Consider the following 24021-nt stretch of genomic DNA (forward strand, 5'->3'; position numbering starts at 1 on the left):
AAGATTTAAATAAAAGTTAAACAAATTCATTGCTCATCTTTGGACGAATTCATTAGTTTTTTTTTTCTATGGAAGAAAAGTAATATTTATAGCATCTTTAGATGGGAAAAGAACATATGATTGGTTCTAACCTACATTGTATTAGACCGAAGTTTGAATTCTCTTTTCTTCTGATACTCTGCATTCTTGGGTATATATTTGTTTAATATATGCGGACAGTGTCGACATCGTAGAATTATTTACTCTTTTCACTGTTATTATGTGAAACAGAATCAATTTGTATGCAATGTTTAATATTCAAACTTTTATCAGGTTCTACTTATTCATTTGCTACATTTTATTAACATATATTTTCGTCCCTTTTACGGAGTGATTGCGACTGGGCTGTTATTAACTTACTAACCTTTTTCAGAACCATCCATCTCCAGCAACAAAGAACTCTGTGGAAAAAGTAGTAAAAAGCATTGTTTGATTCTAATTTTTTTTTACAAAGAACATTTTGCGAGTAACGAATACCTGTACTATGTTTATGTGACTTAGCTATACTAACTTACCGATTAACAGACCAGTCCCGTTAAACCGGTTTAACCTTACCATTAAAGTCAGTCGCCTTATCTTTAGTTTTACCGAATGTTATCTTTCTCCGATAATGAAATGGTGACAGTGTTGATTGACATGATGGATTGTGCATGCAAAGCATAGAGTATCCTGTAGACACGCATTGGCTCGCTCCTTTTGAGTTTACGATTCCCTTAAATTTGATCGCCAAATTTCTCTCTAAATATAGAACTGCTATATATCTCGATGTCATTAAAGAAGACAATCGATATAAGGTATCTTGAACTATATAATACAAATCGCACTTTGAATACGGTCATAAAGGGTATACGTCAATGTGTGCAATGAAAAAAGGTAGGAGGAATTCATTCAGGCTTTGTTGTATTGGTTTCACTGTACCTGTAGATCACGTTGAGATATTCTTGTCAGATTTTTGGAATCCTTAGTTTTTTCCTATTATTCATGTCAAATAGTTTGCCCCATTTTTTTCATATAAGACTTCAATGGAAAAAAATGAAATCAATTAATTTAGTGCGTCCATATAGAATTCAAAATAAGATGTCCTGTCCTCTATATTTTGAGAAGTCACCGATCAAGGACGATAAATAGAAAATGCTGTATTGTTATGCACAGCAAATACTCTGATTAATTCTTCGTCATTGTTTAGAGTAGCAGCCACAGGATATACATTTGACAAGGTAGCCACAGGAGGTATCTGAGCCATTAACATATCCGAACCGACAGCGATCTCTCTATTTCCATGTACAGCTACGTGTTCATGACCAATTATCACAGCAACAGGTTTGTTCAGGTTTCTAACAAAGGAACCAGTCACATCTAATCCATGGATCTGTTCAAGCTAGAATCTGTTGATAGTGACAACAACTACTTCATCCTGTTTATATGTGCGATTATTGAATGTGAGAGCATGGTCAATAGGGGGAGTAATACGAATTTCTGTATCATTATGAATAGCAAAACAGCCTATCAATAAACCCGAATGCGCCCACAATGTATTCAGTTCCGAATGTCTGTGACGGATACAGAAGAAAATAAGACCCAGTGGTTTTTTGAAAATCTGCAGCAAAAACAAAAATTGCCTTTTATGATTTGACATATACGATTCTGTTGTCGACTGTACTGGTCTGTACACGAAGACCAATAGGCAGCTTAATTTCTAATGGGTTGGATTTATTTACTGTGTAGGTAAAATGGAAAAAATCAACCGAATCTCATGCCGGTGTGGAAATTTGTAGTTCTACGTCTTCCGCAAAAGGTGTTAATATTTTTAGATAGGGTTTATAGTTATTTAAAAAGTTTTTCAGAAAGGCTATTACGAATTCTTTGCCCGCGGCTGTCATCGAATGCTGAAATGCAAGCAGATTATTAATGAAACATTTGAAGTTTTGATGATACAAAATTTACTTAAGTTTAGTGGATAAAATTACACTGAATTTGTCATTATTCGCTCAGTGTTCATCATGAAAACGATCACACTGATTTCAAATAAAGAAAGCACTGTATTAAAGCAGACATTGCAAATGGCAAATAATTATGACATCTTGAAAGGCTATTATATTTGTTTTCTTTGACGCCTTACATCGACAGACGATAGACTAAATGTAAGCTGACTGTTAACTATCTGAACAAGCTCATTTGATGTCGACTTCATAATTATTTTAAACATTTTTTAATAGACGTCACTCAACTTTTAGCTTATAGATCTTGCTTTTTTCAAAGTCATGTTCATTTATTTTCAACAAGGACCAGAAATATGAAACTTGGAAGTTTAAAGGCCCTGCGGTTAGAAGCCAAGAAACCAATTTAGGGGAAGCCCCCCCCCCCCCCCCCCCCCCCCCTTTCACCCCTTTTAAAAATTTATCCTAGATCCGTATTTGAATAAGTTCACTATATTGTTCTTTGATCTATGAATATCTGTCTTTATATTGAAAATGAAACCACATCTTTTAAAATTGTATACGATGGTCCCATTTTTTTTTTATAGTTTCTCTCAGGCGATAGCGGTACCGTTTTGGTCACTATTTTTGTGTTGCGTCTAAAAATAAGTTGTAACACTTTATAGTGACTGAACAGGTAAAACAAATACTTCTCAAGAAACAGAAAAAGAACTATACTTGGAACAGCACTAGGCTATGTATTGGTATAGTATGAATACAAACTCAGATTGGAACAGCACGGACGATATGTTAATTGTACGTCAAAGTGAATAGAAAGGAAAGCTTCATATATCAATTATAGTGTAGACAACGCATTTTTTATCGGCAAGTCTATCGGGTTTTTCATACATTTTCTGTTTATATTTTTACAATAATCGTTCAAAAAGGCTAAACTTACTAGTTTCAAATAATGACAAGTGTTTTATTCTCCAAAAATCTCGTGCGTTTCTGCGAAAACAATCACGCGCAATTTTGTGAATGAAAAGGGAAAGTAGATCCTAACGCGTTGCATTTGCGCATGTCATTTGCGTACTGACTCAATAATTTTTATATTACGGCCAGTCTACTGATACTGACATTATCAATGAGTACACATCAAAGGAAAAATTTACAAAGTACCGATAAACTATGATTATACTCCTAAATTATATAGACTCTATATAATATAGCAGTGATCGCCGTGGAGAAAATACTTGAAATTGATAAATAATATCAAAAGCACTTTATTAATATACGTATGTCCATAGTATACAGAAACGTTAAAATCGTTGAATATAACAGACAACAAAAAAGTAACGAAAAAAGGAGAGGGCTTTACTGATTCCTTTTCTGAAATTTCCAGACATACACTCTTATACAAAAATTCACCCTACAACAGTTAACATACTTTCAACCAAGCTCTAAATGGCCGCGATTTTGCGGGTGTGTTATAGTTGCCATAAAGGCGCGAGGTTTGGCTAGCCACAAAACAATATTCGACCCACCAGTTTTTCTTAAAATGTCCTGTACCAAGTCAGGCAAATGGCAGTTGTTATCTAATAGTTCGCTTCAGTGTGTGTCTTCTGTCTTTTTTGACGCACTAAACAATGCTAAAGTTGTTCTGTTGTTTTGTGGGTTTACTCTTATAGCTGATGTGTTTCCCTCGGTTTTTGTTTATAATCCGGATGTGTTTTTCTTTAATCGTTTTACGACTTTCGAACAAAGGTATTACTGCTGTTGCCTTTATCTATAGCAAAAGACGAAAAAAGACAATAGACAAACAATAGTCATAACACAACATAGAAAACTAACTATGCAACACAAACCCCACCAAAACCTGGGTTTAATCTCATGTGTTCCGGAAGTGTCATCAGATCATGTTCTAAATGTTACTGATTACATTTCATGTGAACCTGAAGATTCAATTTGTACTCATTATCATAATGTCTTAATCACTTCTAAGTAAAAAACTTGATATATATATAACTCACCTCATACAAATATTCTGCATGTATAATACATGGTAAAAGTGTTAGCATGCATACACCATAGTGAATATTCTGAAATAGTCAAAATGAAAAAAAAACATGTTTTAATCGTATATTTTGTTAGTAAATAAATTCATACTGCGAATATGAAGCATGTTTTTTTAACTGAAAACTTTTGAAAAAGATATGATTTTAAATTCGGCAAAATGTGGTGAAGTGTCATATACCATTAATATTCTAAAGTTTTAATGATACGGCATACATTTTTTTTAATAGTCTCGTTTCATCAGAGTTATCGTTTTACTGCGAACACTAATCTGCATATGCATATGGAGCATCTGGATGATCGTGACTATTTTTGTATTGAAATAATTGCAAATATAAAACATGTCAAATACTACACATTTTGCGCTTGGATTTGCTTTTCTGACCCTCTTTTAAGTAAGTTTAGAAATTGGGATAATTCTGAAGGATACAGGATCTTGAAATTAAATAAAAATGATAATGGCAATTCTTTAGTACATTACATCAGACGCAAGCAATGGATAGAAAACGGTCACCAGTTTGAAATGATTTGAAATTTTGGTTAAAACAGAGATACAAAAATGCAGATTTTTTATGGCGGTTGTTCTCCATACTTGTAATATGTATCGTCCTAAATATGTATTGAATATTTTCGACTGGACGTTAATCAATCACCAATCAATCATTTACTTAATATACTATGCAGTTGAATCGGATAAATATAATAGTTATATGCTTTTATAATTCTAAGACCATTCAAACACATGTATACGCATCTTTGTATTTATGCATCCATTTATTTTAAAAGGAAACTAAAGGGTGTGATATGTACAATCACCACTCAAAATTACTGCATACACCTATAAATATAATAGAAAACGGAGAGAAATATTCCAGTTCTTCATCATGTTCATCTGAAAGTCACAACAAGGCCTTTGACGTGACAAACACCAACACTTCACTACAACCTCTAAGAGGGGATTGAACGAAATGATTTTCTCGCTACAGGTCGAGAACTTATTAAGATTTTTTAGACTGGTCGAGTATCAGTTCATTCTTTTAAGTACGGCTAGATTAGGTTCAAGTACAAATCGCTACAGTCAAGTATGGTTATAATTTGGGTCAAACTATTTCCATTAAAGTTAAGACCTATCCAGAATGGTCGAGTAAGGATCAGTACAGTCGTTTTGACTTTTACTGGTTTTTAGTGAATGACATGTCCCAATTTTAAGTGGTTGGCATTTTATATACATAATATTGTGTTTGTGTTAATCTTGATATTGGTTAATCATTTTTTTTAAATTTCTAAGATCTACGGGAATCAGTATAGAAGTTGTAGTGTTCCTTTGAAAATCTCACGTTCTGTTTTCCCGACATACCGATTAATAATTATGAGAACAAGAAAGAGAAAATATCTTACGTTCACAGATTGACGAACAGTTTTATTTAAAAAAAAATATGTCAACTTTCTATCACTGCGCTGGAATATTTGTGGATATCTATGTGGATCTTTAAAGTCCAGATGCAAATGCATAACCCTTTTAACACTTTTATGAAAAATTCTTAATTTCGAAGAGAAGCAGTTGAATTCATGTTAAAAATTTGCGTTTTAAACCATGAACATTCGAGTAGTAGGGGGATTTGTGTAATGTTTTATCGTTTCTTAGAATCATAATTAAAATATTTATAAAAAACGATAAGTAAACGAGGTCGAACGTGAATTTGGATCAAAATTTCCTAATTTTTTTCTCAAAAATATGTATCATGTTTTTTGTAGTTTTTACAATGACCTTGCAAAGACAAAATGATTTTTGATAGTTTTGTCTATTTTGTGTGTTATTTGATTATATGTGTTGTACAGTTTCATTCGATATGCTCTCTTTTAAAACGCTTATTCTGAAAGACGAAAAGTCAAGTTTCACACGATGGAGTTAAGTACGTATATTAAAGATATATTCTAAAACTATTAATCTTGTTCAGAGTCAAGAACTTGAAAAGAAGCTGTTTTATTCTATTCCTTTGGCTGTCACTCGTAGTGTTCAAAATTTATACATACTTATACTCGTTTGTGGTTAAAACAATTTGTCTAATTTCTCTAGACATTGTGATAGAAAAAAAATCATCTTTCATCATTTATAAAAATTCAAAAGATAAAAAAGCAAGGAAACTTGCCATTTTAAAAAATATATCAAATCCTCAAACGTTAATCTTTGTTTTTTTATTTCAAAGCTATGTTCATGGCTTATCATCAATAATTGAATAATGGATCAAATTGTGTTTGCTTTTTCGATTTCCCTTACAAAATGTATCAACGCAGTTTGTCCATGTGACTTCTATATATTTGCAGATTTAAAAAAAAATCCCTTATCAAATAGATATTTTTACCAGAATGCATATTAATATTTGATATATACGAACTCTCATTGATTTCGTAATTGTGGTCTATAATTCAAAAACTTGTTTATCAAATTTGATTCAATTGTCTTATAGTCATGACATAAGTATTGAAACTAAATTGGATGTTATACGAACTTGTTGATCTCTTCATCTACAAGTTACACCCTTTGATTTGTGTCAACGATCTTCTAATGAACCTTCTCATTTTGGTTGTTAAACGGTAGGGGATATCGTTGACTTTTTGATGAGCTGTTCATTTGTTAAAAAAAAGTGAACGATTCCTGCAATCATATATAAATAACATATCTGCACTCGCTCATTTTTTATGCAGATTACTCTAAATACAACCTATAAAAACCAAACTTCTTTATAACGTGGATATTACATAAATTTGGATTAATGTACAGCTCATTTCTTTTTACATTACAAAAGCATAATTATGTTTTAATTTCAGACAAAACTTATCTAAGATTGACGTGGCTATCATTTTAGATCCCACTTGATTACAGAGTTTTTGTGTATAAACATATTTGATATTCCCGGTGACGGCTGTTCAATAATACATTTTAGTAAAAAAAAATTACAGGTTTTACTTTGATTTGAAAAAAAACCCGGAAAAAATGTAGCAAAAGAACTTACAGATTAAACACAAAACTTCAAATCAACGAAAGGTGTCAAATAGATTGGAAAACCCATTGAGTGCAATAAATATTTAATTAAGCAAACATATGCTAACCAGTGGGTGAGGGAAAGCAGACTGGGATTTTAAACTAATATGTAAAACGCATATTTCGACATTCGACAGTAGTGCTCAAAATAGCCAGAAGGCTGCAATAATTATGAAATTGAAGGGCGTGAAAAATCTGTCTATCCCAAAATTTGCTTCGGTATAAAAAAAACTTTGGTGTTTATATTGATTTTTTAAGCATCGTACTACCAGTCAATATAAAAATCGATTTTTTGTTCAATAATTTCTTTTTTCTCAGAGGAAAACTGAATACTAGTACTGGACAAATGATCAGAGTACCATAACGGGCAGAGCACAAGCAGTGGCATCGACCACATGTTTATAAAAACTCTTTAGAGATATCAAGCTAATAATATATACCTTAGAGAACTTCTTTATAAACAAGTAGTTGTGTGTCAGATCATACTTGCACATTGTAGTTAGAAAGTATAGACGTTACACTAAAAAGATATAATGGTGTTCATTTACATGTAGGTCTCCAAACTCAGGATATTCATGTAATAGATAGAAATTAATATATGACGAAAAAGAACCATGTGTAAGATTATAACATGATTAAGATTAAAACATAATGTCGACTAATGTACCCCTTTTTGTCATTTTTATGTATAATGTCTGTTTGTTTTGTTCACACACCGTTGTCAATATAATAGAATTTGATGCGACTGGTATACAAGTGAGAGGTTTAGCTAGCTATAAATCAAGGATTAATCCACCGTTTCTTAAAAAAATTGTCGGTACCTAGTAAGGAATATGACAGTTGTTAAAGAAGAGGGCGAAAGACACCAGAGGGACAGTCAAACTCATAAATTGATAATAAACTGACAACGATGTGGCTTAAAATGAAAAGACAAACAGATAAATAATAGTACACAAGACATAACATAGAAAACTACAGATTAAGCAACACGAACCCCACTAAAACTGGAAGTGATCTCAGGTGCTCCTGAAGGGAAAGCAAATCCCGAACCACATGTGGCACCCGTCGTGTTGCTCATGTTATTACAAACCCCGTAAACACAACTTGAGGGATTCGCATGGTGTTTAAAAAAAGTTAAACTACTGAGCATCAGTCTAAATCTCATAATCGGTAATAAAACCCAATAGGTAAAATTATAAAGAAGCAATTGACGACTTTACTGTAGTCAAAGATCTTAGACTGAAAAACAACATGTTGCTAGTAGTTGAAACAACGATACAACGAATCCATTAACCAATTTGGGACCTTGAAACCTACGTATTGTTGGTTTCAGTTGTTCTCATTACTTTCTTGGAGATGTTTTTGTGTTAGGTGCAAACTTATGTTAACAAATTCCTCAAAGTATTGATAAACACGACAGTTACTGACAAATCAGACAACTCTAAACTGATGTAATTCCTCTCATCCTTCTTTAAATTTTAACTAGAGGCTCTAAAGAGCCTGTGTCGCTCACCTTGGTCTATGTGCATATTAAACAAAGGACACAAATGGATTCATGACAAAATTGTATTTTGGTGATGGTGATGTGTTTGAAGTTCTTACTTTACTGAACGATTTTGCTTCTTACAATTATATCTATAATGAACTTTGCCCATTAGTAACAGAGAACTATATTTGGTAAAAATTTACATAAATTTACCAAATTAATGAAAATTCTTAAAAATTGACTATAAAGGGCAATAACTCCTTAAGGGGTCAATTGACCATTTAGGTCATGTTGACTTATTTGTAGATCTTACTTTGCTGAACATTATTGCTGTTTACAAATTATCGCTATCTATAATAGTATTCAAGATAACCAAAAACGGCAAAATTTCTTTAAAAATTACCAATTGGAGGGCAGCAACCCAACAACCAGTTGTCCAATTCATCTGAAAAATTCAGGGCAGATAGATATTGACTTGATTAACAATTTAACTTCTTGTCAGATTTGCTCTAGATGCTTTGGTTTCATAGTTATAAGCCAGAAACTGCATTTTACCCCTATGTTCTATTTTTAGCCGTGGCGGCCATCTTGGTTGAATGGCCAGGTCATCGGACACATTTTTCAAACTAGATACCCCAAAGATGATTGTGGCCTAGTAGTTTCAGTGGAGATTTTGTAAAAGATTACTTAGATTTATGAAAAATGGTTAAAGATTGACTATAAAGGGCAATAACTCCTAAACGGGTCAACTGACCATTTTGGTCATGCTGACTTATTTGTAGATCTTACTTTGCTGAACATTATTGCTGTTTACAATTTATCTCTATTTATAATAATATTCAAGATAATAACAAAAAACAGCAAAATTTCCTCAAAATTACCAATTCAGGGGCAGCAACCCAACAACCGATTGACCGATTCATCTGAAAATTTCAGGGCAGATAGATCTTGACCTGATAAACATTTATATCCCCATGTCAGATTTCCTCAAAATGCTTTGGTTTTTGAGTTATAAGCCAAAAACTGCATTTTACCCCTATGTTCTATTTTTAGCGGTGGCGGCCATCTTGGTTGGTTGACCAGGTCACGCCACACATTTTTTAAACTAGATACTCGAAAGATGATTGTGGCCAAGTTTGAATTAATTTAACCCAGTAGTTTCAGAGGAGAAGCTTTTTGTAAAAGATTACTTTAATTTACGAAAGATGGTTAAAAATTGACTATAAAGGGCAATAACTCCTAAACCGGTCAACTGACCATTTTGGTCATGTTGACTTATTTGTAGATCTTACTTTGCTGAACATTATTGCTGTTTACAGTTTATCTCTATCTATAATAATATTCAAGATAATAACCAAAAACAGCAAAATTTCCTCAAAATTACCAATTCAGGGGCAGCAACCCAACAACCCATTGACCGATTCATCTGAAAATTTCAGAGAAGATAGATCTTGACCTGATAAACATTTTTATCCCATGTCAGATTTCCTCAAAATGCTTTGTTTTTTGAGTTATAAGCCAAAAACTGCATTTTACCCCTATGTTCTATTTTTAGCGGTGGCGGCCATCTTGGTTGGTTGACCAGGTCACGCCACACATTTTTTAAACTAGATACCCCAAAGATGATTGTGGCCAAGTTTGAATTAATTTGGCCCAGTAGTTTCAGAGGAGAAGATTTTTGTAAAAGATTACTTTAATTTACGAAAAATGGTTAAAAATTGACTATAAAGGGCAATAACTCCTAAACGGGTCAACTGACCATTTTGGTCATGTAGACTTATTTGTAGATCTTACTTTGCTGAACATTATTGCTGTTTACAGTTTATCTCTATCTATAATAATATTCAAGATAATAACAAAAAACAGTAAAATTTCCTCAAAATTACCAATTCAGGGGCAACAACCCAACAACCGATTGACCGATTCATCTGAAAATTTCAGGGCAGATAGATCTTGACCTGATAAACATTTTTACCCCCTGTCAGATTTGCTCTAAATGCTTTGGTTTTTGAGTTATAAGCCAAAAACTGCATTTTACCCCTATGTTCTATTTTTAGCCGTGGCAGCCATCTTGGTTGGTTGACCGGGTCACGCCACACATTTTTTAAACTAGATACCCCAATAATGATTGTGGCCAAGTTTGGTTTGATTTGGCCCAGTAGTTTCAGAGGAGAAGATTTTTGTAAAAGTTAACGACGACGGACGACGACGACGGACGACGGACGACGGACGCCGGACGACGGACGACGACGACGGACGCCGGACGCAAAGTGATGGGAATAGCTCACTTGGCCCTTCGGGCCAGGTGAGCTAAAAATGAGGTATCAAAAGAAAGAAGAAAGATTAATCTTTCAAATTGTGATAATTACATTATGACATAATTAATACATTCTTGTGCAACACAGTTTGACCTACAAAATGGTGTCTCAAATTTCTCCTGTAGTATTTCATTCACTCATAAACCTTCAATGAAGTTTGCGACATCAATTTATAAGAGATCACTAAATTCAATTGGACATAACATTTGTTCTTTTGATGTTTTTGGAAATCTGAGACATGGATTTGGAGGTCAAACTGTGTTGTCCAAGAATCTATAATTTTGGGATGCTGTGAATAACAAAAAAGTAAAATCCATTCACAGTATAGCAACTAATTACATAACAATTAATTATGTAATAACTATGTCAAATGAAATTATCACAATTTTAAAGATTAATCTTTCTTCTTTTTAAATTTAAAGAAGTATGAAATAAACTACACCAGTTTAAAGTTGTCTGTTGGGAGTGAAAAAAACCTTTGCATTGTGCTACCTTAAACATGATCACGCCATACACGTATCAGAGGGTATGTAACTGCTTAGAAATGGAAATGTCACAACCGGAAACGTAAACGCATTACGTTTGTCATGTATTCTAGTTTTAAGTTATCAATCTATGTCCATATTGGGAACAAAATCGGAAGCAGACATTCTACATTCATTATATCCTTAGAATTAAGTTAGCTAGGAGATATGAGAAGCAAACCTAATGAAATGTAGGTCATTGGATGACAGGACATAATCTATATATCTGAAAAGAAATTCAACAGCTTTTAAATTCTTTTTGTACTTTTGTCTTTGTGAATAAACTCATCATAGATACCAGGACTAAATTTTATATATACGCCAGACGCGCGTTTCGTCTACAAAAGACTCATCAGTGACGCTCAAATCCAAAAATGTTGAAAAAAGCCAAATAAAGTACGAAGTTGAAGAGCATTGAGATCCAAAATTCCTAAAAGTGTTGCCAAATACAGCTAAGGTAATCTATGTCTGAGGTAGAAAAGCCTTAGTAATTTTGTAAACAGTTAATTTATAGATATAACAATATCAATGATAATTCATGTCAGCACAAAAAGTGCTGACTACTGGGCTTGTGATACCCTCGGGGAAATAAATCTCCACCAGCAGTGCTGTGTCTGTATTCTGCTTCATATGAGTACAAGGGCAAACGACCAGTAGTAGTGCAAAATAATTACCATGGGACACCTGACTTAACAGGAGGTCCTTTTTTATCAGAAGGTTTACAAAAAACAACAGTAATTTAAACATTATATTGTACTTTTAACTTTAATGCCAAAATGTTTTAAATCAAATCTGTAACAAATGTGTACGAATTGATTTAATCATGTATTATACACTTTTTGATGAAGTTGCTTTGAGGTTATTAATAGTTGCAAATTAATTTTTAAAGTTGTAAGCCCCTATGAACTGACCTTTTAACACGATATAGTAGCTAACTTCAAAAGCAATGATTGGTCAATTATCCAAAATGTATATAATTTAGAAAAAATAATCACAGTGGCAATTACAAAAATGAAATTATATATTCGTGTGAGATGTTTCTATTATTAGTTAATATCATTTACTTAAATGTAATGATTTACAACAAAGTTAGAAATAAACTTCTATTGAAGCATTTCTGAGTGCATGCATTCCGTTCTCCGTTAAACAAAATCAAGTAAACTTTAATATTGAATATGTGCCAAAATTTTGGTCAGGAATATGATTACCTGATAGCGTTGAAATTAATATCAGTAATCTGTGCACAACACGGTTATATGGAGTAACTTACACCACGAACGCTTCAGAATAAAATTTTGGATAGTCAATAATAAGATGTATAATAAAACTTCCATACAGAAGCGCCATAATAAGAAACAAAGAATCAAAAGCTGCCCAATAGAGTTATACTATTAATAAGCTTTTGTGAGAAATACCTGTATCGGAATAAAATCTAGTAAATTGCTTATACCTAAACAAAAACTCTAGCAAATAAAAATAATTTAAATCTATTGGTATAGATTTATAGGCAAAAAAAATTGATTATAAGAAGAAAAGCTGTAGTCGAGAAATTCCTGTTAATCTTACATAAATTTTATTTTGTAGTATGTAAGTGGTGCGGGTCTTTATGAATCTAGCCATAACTGCGATTTATAAGAGTGAAACAAGAAACCTGAAATAAAATGGACATTTGCAATTTTGCATCTTTTTTTTAAAATTATAATTAATACAGAGGTATGATGAACAACATCACCAATTTCAATGAATCGTAGTCCTTTAGGGTATACTAAACAGATGCATTTAAAACATATGTATTTGAGAGCCTTCACATTTGATTAATTGTGTGTATAGTGGTATAATTTCGCCGTTCGTATAAGAGTTATTAATGGCTGCTTGTGGTATGTTTGCCCGGGCTGTTGTTCGTTTTGGTTGTTTTTTAGTATTTGTCATTGCAATGTCAACATAAAAAAGAAAATTTGGTATGAGTGTCTGTTCGTTTTCGACTTGTGAGTATAATAATCAATTTGGCATATTTACTCTCTCTTTTAGCATTTTACGGCAAATTTAATTAACACTTATGCTTTGTACTACACTAATACATATGAACTGAGTCGTAATTTCATTGTGCGATTGCTATCTCCCAAGTCACAATTTGCAGAATTACACAATATCATAATCACACACATTATAAAGTCTCCAACTGGACGAGTCTTTGTTTTAAATACAATGCAAAATATATAAAAAAAAATCTTTTTTAGAAAAAATGGTCGACCTCTTTAAAAAAAATAATATTCAGTTAATCTATCTGCCTTTGATTAATAGTATTGTGAAACTGAAAATCTTTGGCATAATTTTCCCGCAAATTAACGATTTAACAAATGTCCTGCATAGTTCAAAATAATTAATAATATCTAACAGAATGGAATAAATTTTAAAAATAATCATCTTAATTTCTCATATAAACTGAAAATCTTCAATGGGGATAATACAATCAAAACAAAAACCAAAAATATACAAATTACTGCTGTTGTTGATGAAATTTACAAAGTAATAAGATACCAGCGATAACAATGCTAAGCATTACAACAGCAGGCAATTATTTGTTCTTTTTGATAAAAATCTGCTTAATTTTGTGCTATTCCTTTACAAACCGTGCGAGGGCTGTAAAGCCAGTTAAGGTCGTGAAAAATTACCATCATCACCTATTCTTTTAACTATAAAATTCTATGGTTAATGTATAAATGCCATAACCATTAATGAAGGACTAGATGTCCACGATAATACTAATTAGTACATATAAATATATCCTTATGGTGTTTTTCAAATGTTGAAAAGCGAAAAATTGACTTTGAAAGGTCAAGTTACTGTCACATCTGTTAATTAGAGAGAAATACATGTATAAAAACAAGGCACGATTGAGAGAATCACATTTGTTGTCTTATTTGAAGTCGTCAAGGTAAATGTAATCCATCTTTTTTTATTTTTCGAACACTGGACACTTTTAATTTGCAAAACACTCATTTGCAAATCCGCCGCCGCCTCAAACAAGAGCTACAATATCATGTATATAACCAAAATGTGCAGAATTACATGGGATTCAATAATTTCATTGGATTTCTACAGTTACTTTCATATTTATTTTGCAATTTGAATTATAAAAACATGGGATTTTCAATATCCCATGGGACAGGGCAAAATCCCATGGGATTTACCATTATCCCATGGGATTTTGGTTAAATCCCATGGGATTTTTTTTTGTCCCATGGGATTATTGTAGTCCCATGGGATATTTGTTGTCCCATGGGACAAAAAAAATCCCATGGGATTTTTATTATCCCATGGGATTTTTAATATCCCATGGGACAAATTAAAATCCTATGGGATTCTAATTGTAAATATATAGATATAAATAAACAGTAATGTGTATGTTACAATGTATTCTATTTGGTAGTAAATTATTATAAGATGAATCTTTTTAATTGAATATCTTTTTTTCTTGGGAAATGTTGATTTAGCATATTGTTCTTTAACTGTTCAAAACTAAACTTTTAAACAACAAAGCAGATAATGTAAGTATCAATATATGTTTATTCATGAATTATAGAATACTTTCTTGAAACACAATTATTTGCCATTTGAAATCAATAAAAACTCTATTGTTAGGCTTAACATACTAGTAGCTATTTAAGTAAATCTATTTTTTTCACAATATCCCTCAACACAAAACATTAATAGTTTCTTATCATCCAGCATTGTTTGATGGTATAGTCCACTTTTTGGACATTCAGCACAGAACTTTGACATTATTGTGGTTTCAATATTTTTTTGAATTTAAAAGAACTTCAAATCATTGACTGAGTGATGAAAATAATAACTGATCCAACTTTTTTCTTTGAATTTATTCTGGTCTTGTTTCTATGTTTTCTCCATTTATTTTAGGTGGTGAATTTCAATCCTTCTGAAAAAGAACCAATAAAATCTAAAGTAATGGATTATACAAAATTGTTTTCATACATGTAGCAATAATATGATTTTCAATAAAAATAGCTATGCGGTATGGATTTTACTGATTGTTAAAGGTTGTCCAGTGTCATCAGTTGCTAACGGCCTACATCCTTTGGTCTCTGATGGAGGGTTGTCAAATTAGCAATATACCACATCTTCCTATTCTAATACCATATAACAATCAATTAATTTATTCTTCTTTATAAAATTTGGGTATTTTCCCAAGTTATATACATAATATATATATATACTGTAAATTCAGAATTAATGCAAGTTTTTTTTTATTGCGAAAAATGCAACAGAGTTGTAAACGCAATAATTTAAACTCGTATTATGAAATATTTTATATGGATTAAACAGGATTTTTCAAAATCGTAAAATTTAAAATCGCATTTAAGTCTAAAATGACAGAATCGCAATAATAAATGCACTCAATAATTTATGAATTTTACAGTATAAAGAACAATGTTAAAAGTTAAAACTTTAGACAACTATAATAACATTCCATTATTCACAAGAATTTGCAATATATTATACAAAATGCAGACAACAGAAACAATATTTCTTTAAGCTTTTGAAGTTCAGACAGATTTCAATTTGTGTTTTATTTCAATGAAAAAATACCTTGAACATATTGGAAATTATAACATTGATACAAACAAAATATGTATGTTTTATCCTTTTTTTTTGTGTTGTTGGCTTGCTGTCTCATTTTAATATACATTTAAACATACATCAATAATCTTCTTCTTTATTAAAAGTAAAAATGGGATATTTTTGATTTTGATATCCCAAAACATTATAGTTCTATCACATAACTTATTACCAAGTTCAAAAACATATGTGTTTGATATTAATTTTAAGACATGTATAAATGTTCCAGACCATATCAGTATTCGGATCTTACTTTTATGGTCCAGAACTTACAGTCCCACCATATGTGTACAGTCAGACCATTTAAGTATACTTGTACTGTCTGGTACCAGCTCAACCAAACCTGTGTTTTTATTTTAACTGCAATTAAACTTTTTGTATTAATCTATTAAAGATTTCAGTTATGTTGATCTGTACTGTACATTTGTTTGTAATAAACTTGACCAACTTCTTAAAATTGGGCAGACTGTATGCGTACAGTCCAAATACTTGTTTGTTCTGGAACATAAACATGATTAACAAGCATTTGGCAGGATGTCATGCTAAAATCCCATTCATATTAGTACTAAATTTTGAGTATATACATGTAAATCCACAAGTTACTTACTGAAATTCATGGTGAACACTCACCAAAAACTTACAATTTAGAGGAAAGACTGGAAAGATGAATGCACTAACACTATCAAAACAGAGCATAAAACTTACCGAAAAACAAGATGTTTTACATTTATCCAGGAGCAGGATAATTGAAAAGTTGTTTTTTTCTTTCTCTGCTGTCCATCATATAACCTTTGAATTCATTCATGCAAAATATGAAAATCTGCAAAGGTAAGACCTAGAACCTCAACCTATCCACATTTGAATTTTGAACTGCATACTTGTCCTTTTCATCTTGCTGACAACCTAAACATAAAAAAATGATAAAAACATAATTCTAGATTGAATTTGTGTTTTTATTTTTGTTGGTACATGTACAAACAATTTTCCCAACTTTAAAACGAAAACATCATCACCAAAGAGGAGGTCATACTAACCTCCGAAATATTTAAACAAACCGAAATTATTACTTGATTAAGATCTTGTCGTAAATTAATGGCATAGATACTCTTATTTTTGAAAACTTGATGTCTATTGCATACTTATATTCCTTTGTACGAGAGTATGCATATTAAGATGGACTCCATGGACTTTAATGTAAGCATGATTAATTTTACAGTCACTGACAGTTTTTCAGCTCTATGTGTACATTTTGAGAGAATCTTGCAATACTGTATATTCTGATATTCAGAACTTATTGTGAGGTTTTTATTAATACAACTGAAAGCTGTATCTCGTTTTCATTTCTGATACATATTTATGAGCTCTCAAACTTCAAACTTTATTAATCAAACTCAGACGCAGTAACTGCGCTACAGGAGCATCACATATGTATAGTATATTATATATAGCTGAAGACCAGTGCCGAATTTTTCTCACTGCATTGAAGACCCATAGGTGACCCATAGGTGACCTTCGGCCGTTGTCTGCTCTTTGATTGGGTTGTTGTCTCTTTGTCAAATTCCTAGTTTCCACTTCCCATTTTATATCATGTATGCTGATTTTTCTTAAATTACAATATTCAATCATGCAATTTTGTCTATTATTGAAAATACGATAAGCAAAAATAAATGCACAAAAAATTTAACATTGTTATATATATGTAAAAGACTTTTTTTTAAATTCAAAACAGTTGCCTACACTGTTAATTTCCTTGTTTGATTTCATATTTTTAAAGCCTTTATAGCTAGCTAGATGGTATGCCGGGGCGGATCCAGCCATTTTAAAAAGGGGGGTTCCCAACCCAAGACAAAGGGGATGATCCTATATTCATTTGATTTGTTTTATTGTCTCATACAAGAATATATATGGTTTGACGGTGGGGATCAGGGATCCTGAAATTTTTTCACCTAACCACTGGATGACAGGGGATCTCAAACATTTAAAAGTTTCTCAAACATGTGGGGGTGGGGGTGAACCCCATGGACTCTCCCTATATTTCCTTTGATTTGTTTTATTGTTCTATACACATGATACAAGAATATATAAATATGGTTTAGGGGTGGGGATCTTGACCGTTTACAAGTTTTCAAACTAGAGGGGGTGGGACTTCACTTTTATTTTATTTCATTATTAATTTTATTGTCCCCAACAAGAATATATATGGTTTAGGGGTGGGGATCTGGATCGTTCACAAGATAATAGCACATTCTCAAATTGAACAGAGTGGGATAACCCCCAAAGACCTCCTTTTAATTTCATTTGATTTGTTTTATCGTCCCATTCAAGAATATATATGGTTTAGGGATGGGGATCTGGACCGTTTACAAGATAATAGCATATTCTCAAATTGAAAGGGGTGGGGATTACCTCCCATGGACTCACCCTCCCTTCTTTCTTCCCCCCGAAATACCTTTTAATAAGCTCCAATGCACAGATAGTTCACAGTATTTTCCCTTGATTTACACTAAAGAATATACACTATACAGGTGTAATTTTTTTTTTAAAAGATAATACAACTGAAGACCACCATGACCACAGTGGTGGATCCAGAATTTTTCATAAGTGGGGCCCACCGACTGCCTAAGAGGGGCCTGCTCCTGCCATGACTCAGTGATTCCATATATAATCAACCAATTCTTTTCCCAAACAGGGGGCCCTGAACTCCTGATTCCCCCTTTTTTTTCCTCATTTCAATCACCCTGATATAAATTTAGTTTTATCACTTACAATAGGAATGGTTTGAATTCCCCAATAATTCTTATATACCATTAATATCAACATATTTCATTTTTGATAAATGAAAGGCAAAAGTTTTCTATGGGTAGAAATGGATAGTGGGAAGCTTTCAGATTCACACCATGCCGGTGGCTGTGTTCAAAGTGCTGGGTTTTTATGACCCTCGTTGTTTGCGGACTAACTATTTAGGCCAGTGGTGGATAATAGTGTGCGTGCATTAATCTTCTATACCTTCTTAATCAATATATTCAAATACTGACGGCAAGTGTTGTAATGCTGTATCAATGTCTTTTTGAAATCACCGTGCTATTTACATGTGGGATCGAGAATGCAGGGGAAGGAAACTTGTCAATTATGTTTATTTCTAAGCCAAAATAAAATGAGCCGCCGTAAAATTAACCTTGGGTAATAACAGTGCATGTAAGGCTCGTCTCGGAGGGGTGTCTTTTTTTCTGTCTTCTTTTTATGCCCCACCTACGATAGTAGAGGGGCATTATGTTTTCTGGTCTGTGCCTCCGTTCGTTCGTCCGTTCGTTCGTCCTGTTTCAGGTTAAAGTTTTTGGTCGAGGTAGTTTTTGATGAAGTTGAAGTCCAATCAACCTGAAACTTAGTATATATGTTCCTTATGGTATGATCTTTCTAATTTTAATGTCAAATTAGAGTTCTTACCCCAATTTCACGGTCCACTGAACATAGAAAATGATAGTGCGAGTGGGGCATCCGTGTACTGGGGACACATTCTTGTTTTAGTTATATTTTTAATAACTTACACTTTTTTCCATTATTCTCTTTCTTTCACTATTCTTTATTCCTTTTTTTTCTTTGTCCTTTGTTCTCTATTCTGTTAATTCACATCCATACCCTCTTATGTGTATGTGGACTTACTGTAGTTTATTTTTTAGTTCTGGCAGAGATATTAGATACAATATATATGTCTCTGGTTCTGGTATTATGCGATAAGTCAATTTCTTTTTCATGCAGTGTCATGAAATATAATGGTTTTATGCATATCAGCCAAGATTGTGCGCAACATTTTAATAAACAATTCAACACTATATACACGTTATGTGAATTTTATTAAAATCGATGAAGAACATGAATTTGGCAGCTAGTGCCCCTTAAACAGGTAAAGTTCAATTAACAAATTCTGATCTACTGGCATTCAACACCAAATTACTTACTTGCTGTATATTGATAAATGTGATTGATAAATGTGATTGTATATTGTCAATACCTCAACATCGAGAATACGTCATGTGAGGTGTTGGTCGCTACGTTTGATACGGGGTCAAAGGTTGCGGCTTCGAGACAGAGAAAAACATCCAGGTAAAAAGTGTAGAATTTTGTTTTTGAAAATTTGAGTTGTAAATTTTCCTAAAAAGTACTTAATTCCGTTCATCTAATTGTAAATTTTCCTAAAAAAAGTACTTATTTCCGTTCATCTATTATGGGTATAAACTAAACTGAACAAGAAAAGTATTAGTAAACAGACAGAAAGTCCGACGTTGAATTAATTATTTTACAATTAATTGTTTAAATATATGAGAGAATGTTTTAGGCGAATTTTCTTTAATTACAGATAAATGTATTTTAGGTTCAGGAAATGATTTATTCTTCGGGTACGTCTAAACAACCGCTCAGGACCTCCTGAGTGCACTCAGGACATACAAAGTGCACTCAGGACCCATTACCGTAATCATATCTGCACACATGATGGATGTTTATATTCGTTATACGCTTCTTATTTTAGAGTTAAATTTTGGTAGAAGTTGAAATCGCAGGGGCGGATCCAGCCATTTTAAAAAGGGGGGGGGGGGGGGTCCTAACCCAGGTCAAAAAAAGGGGGGGGGTTCAACTACATGTCCCCATTCAAATGCATTGATCGGCCAAAAAAAGGGGGGTTCCAACCCCCCAACCCCCCCGGAACCCCCCTCCCCCCTCTGGATCCGCGCCTGAATCGAACTTAGATAGATATGTTAATTCTTATAAAATAATGAGGGCACGTGTCACTGATTACACAACTACTGAGCCATGAATTATCCAATCAACAAAATTGATTGGATTATCTTTATTGTTTTTTAGGAATTGTATTGTTTAGTTCAGTTTTACCTTTAACATGAATTTGCATATAGAAAAAATAAAACATATATCTCATTCGATGTGCTTTTTCAGTTTATTTTTCATGATGACGGGTAAATTAATTTGTTGTGTTTTGCAGTTCACGAATAAAGAAAATTATTTTATAGTTGCGGTTTTTTTTCTGTAACAAGTTCGATTTTTGTTTTTCAGTGTGATTCTTTTCTCTATCTCTCTCTCTAAATCAAGTTTTTAAACAAACACAATGTTGACTGAATATCAAATTTTATTACACTTGTATATCTTTATTCTCAACAAACCATTATACAAGAGAAGACAATTATGTACAATATTCAGTTTAACCTTAACGGAAATCTGTGCACGAAGACTTAGTCGTGGTTTGAACGGATTTCGTGTCAATAAACTGTCTTCGAAATAGTCTTTCTTTGTTAATGTTTGTGTCAGTTTGGTCTTTTGTGGATAGTTGTCTCATTAGCAATCATACCACATCTTCTTTTTTAAAATTTCTCGCTACTACAATCTAACTTACATATTTTTTAGAAATAATTATACCCAAAATATCATAATTTTCAAAAAACGGAGACGAAAACGGAGACAAGTTCATTTTCAGAATTTATTTTCGCATTGAAATTCGTTTCAGGCTTGTGAAACTGGACAAAACGACTTTAATTAGAGAAAAAAAACTTAATAAAAACGGATTTCTTAAAATATTCGTATAACTCAAAAATAAAATTCCTGGACAAGTTCGATAAAAATGAGAAATAACATCTAACTACATGTATATGAGTTTGATTGTTTGAAAAGTACGGCTTTTACCGTTTAGAACGGATTCCTTATACACAACTTTAATTAATATAAATTCTTTTAAAGTATGAACATTTATAATTATTTCCCTTTTCAAACTCGTGCAAAGAATTAATTACTGGTCCAGGACATGATAATAAAATTAAGAATAAAACTTAAAAATTTATGGAACGAAATTTTAATAAAAGACGAAAATCTTAAAACATCGTGATATTCATTCTAGACGTCACAATATTACTTTCCGCATGGTCACACTGTACTAACAACACAATGTATAAAACAACAATAAAGATAATCCAATTAATTTTGTTGATTGGATAATTCATGGCTCAGTAGTTGTGTAATCAGTGACACGTGCCCTTATTATTTTCTAAGAATTACAAATTCTACCAAATTTAACTCTAAAATAAGAAGCGTATAAAGAATATATGCATCCATCCTGTGTGCGATGACTATAAAGGGTCCTGAGTGCACTTCGTATGTCATGAGTGAAATCAGGAGGTCCTTCAAGCGGTGTTTAGACGTACCGTTATTCTTCTGGAAGCTTCATTTTTTTCTTATCAATAACTTTTACACAAGGAGACATTTTTTTTTTGACAGCATGAACCCCAGTTAATGAGCAAACACAAATTAAGAACGAAAATCGTTTACAATTAAATTTTATAGAAGGAAAAAAAGGGGGGGGGGGGGTAATAAACAAATTTTATTTACGCTCACATACTTTTAAACAGATTTGCATATGTAAGCTCTCTATAGTTAATGTTAAATTATTTCAGGAGTTTTGAAAAAAAGAATATTATATACAGTTTAATTTCGACTAAAATAGTGATTCTTTTTATAGATTTGGTACCTCAGTTTCGACTCAACATTTCATTTTGAATTGTTAGATGGCAAACTCTTTAGGCGAATATTGTATCTGTTCTTTATTTAATTATGGTGATATTGGCGATAATATTCATTATAACAAGGCCTTGTACAAATCCTTGATTATAGAATGTTTGGTAATATAAAAAGACGAAAGTAGACAAACCCTAATTATGCAGGGTTTCACAAGTTGATCTCCAAGCGGCCCACATTTAACATATAATAAGATCTATATTTTTCAACGTTTTCAAAATGAAATAACTTGAATTGAAAATTTCCCAACTGTGAAAATTTGTTATTTCTAAACGTCTTTAATTATTATTTCGGAAAAAAAAATTATTTAGCATATTCATATAATTTCATAATTTTTTCCGAGGAAACCTTTTTTTTTGCAAAGTTTACTTCTTTATGTTTTTAACCATCACCAGCGACTTATTCTCTGCCATCACCAATTAGTCCTAATTATTAAAGATTAATTGCCAAAATTCAAATGATGATTGGTATATCGTATTGAATATGACCATCGGTCATCCGTGACGTATCCCAAATAACGACGCATGCCGATAGATAGATCATAGTTTATTAATTAGCGTCTCGCAATTTAAATTTCATCAAGGGGACTTAATTAAACCAGTTACTATACAAATCTTGAAAAAACGATGTACATGTACTTTTTAATATTTTTAAAACAAATTACGAAAACGTTTAGTGTAAAAATCACCGAATATAAATGTTTCTTTCTTGCAGGTTTTGGCATTTGTAAATAACATTAACGTTTTGGAATTCTAATGCAAAAGACAGTCGATTCAAACTGAAATAACTTCTTTAAAGATGGTTTGATTTTTTCAGAGACACATGTATTATATATGTCTCAATACATGTATTATATGTCTCTGATTTTATCAAAACAAAAATTACAAAATTATAAAATATGTTAGTTATCGAATGTATACCCTGAACTCTTACTATTATATAAATATGACCCGACAATTGTTCGTTCAAAGTTCATATTTAGGATTTTGTATATTTTTATAATATTTGCTTTTTATCAATTATTCCGAGTCCTCATTACGTTTTAATAATTTATTAGTTTATTGTATTTTACGCTATTCCAAAGTTACTTGTATTTTACACCTAACTATAATCCTTTTATTCAGATTAATTATCAAAGATTTATATCCGTCTTTATGATAAAAGGTTCTGTAACAAAGAATATAGATAAATTGACACTAAGTGAAAACTGCCGAAAGCCATTCTTGACAAACTTATACGAAGCATGTTTTAATCCTTAATCCCCGCTTTCGGCAAAACGCTAATTGATATTATTTAATAAAAAGATATTTGATTGGTTCATTCTCCGTATGTCAATCAGTCTTTTGAATTTGTATTTTATATTTTTTTTTATGTTGTTATTCAGTTATGTTTTTATATTTGAAATATATGG

The 24021-nt window shown here is 32.1% G+C and overlaps 1 long non-coding RNA gene across 1 annotated transcript; it reads right to left on the bottom strand.

Moving 5' to 3' along the window:
* Positions 1–14946: 14946 nt before the first annotated feature.
* On the bottom strand, positions 14947–20611 carry LOC139523553 (uncharacterized). Its single transcript, XR_011664640.1, has 2 exons — positions 16743–20611; positions 14947–15336 (listed from the first exon to the last, which is right to left on the bottom strand). It is a non-coding gene; the product is annotated as an uncharacterized lncRNA (long non-coding RNA).
* Positions 20612–24021: the final 3410 nt, after the last annotated feature.

The sequence above is a fragment of the Mytilus edulis genome, chromosome 5 (genome assembly GCF_963676685.1).
Source record: "Mytilus edulis chromosome 5, xbMytEdul2.2, whole genome shotgun sequence".
Lineage (NCBI taxonomy): Eukaryota > Metazoa > Mollusca > Bivalvia > Mytilida > Mytilidae > Mytilus > Mytilus edulis.